The sequence below is a fragment of the Phalaenopsis equestris genome, unplaced genomic scaffold (assembly GCF_001263595.1).
Source record: "Phalaenopsis equestris unplaced genomic scaffold, ASM126359v1 Scaffold000222, whole genome shotgun sequence".
NCBI classification, from domain to species: domain Eukaryota; kingdom Viridiplantae; phylum Streptophyta; class Magnoliopsida; order Asparagales; family Orchidaceae; genus Phalaenopsis; species Phalaenopsis equestris.
This window is the reverse complement of record NW_018164664.1, coordinates 73,640-74,197: the sequence shown is the minus strand read 5'-3', so window position 1 is coordinate 74,197 and position 558 is coordinate 73,640.

Sequence of the window (558 nt, the reverse complement as noted above, 5' to 3'; positions counted from 1 at the left end):
AGTGACCTCATTGGGAAACTGATACAATCAGGGTTATACTAACTATAGATATTTTTATCCTCACGATTTTAACAATAACTAATAATTTAAGAAGTTGTCTATAGAAGAAGTGGTGTTACAGATGGAGAATCAATTACATAGTGAGAGTATTGCAATTAGAAATACTGAGAATCAACTGGGACAAATTGCTAACTCGCTTAACAGTAGGCTTCGGGGAACTCTTCCTGGCAACAATGAGATAAACCCTAAAAAGAACACTAAAGAGCAAGCAAAAGCTATCCAATTAAGAAGTGGAAGAAATATATATGCATGAAGCTAACAAACATTCAGATTTTTTCCCCAGAGTTGTTGCTTCATTTGACGGTGTTAAAGTGGGTATTGAATCTAATGCTCAATTTCGTTTACTTATATACATGGAGATATTATACATTAGAATTGAACACATGTAATTTTATAGTTATTTTTATGACTTTTTTTTGATGTGTTGTACCTCTCGATGGAGGATCATTTAGGTTTTGTTTTGTGTTTTTGTATTTTTGGGTTTAGTTGGAACCTCCG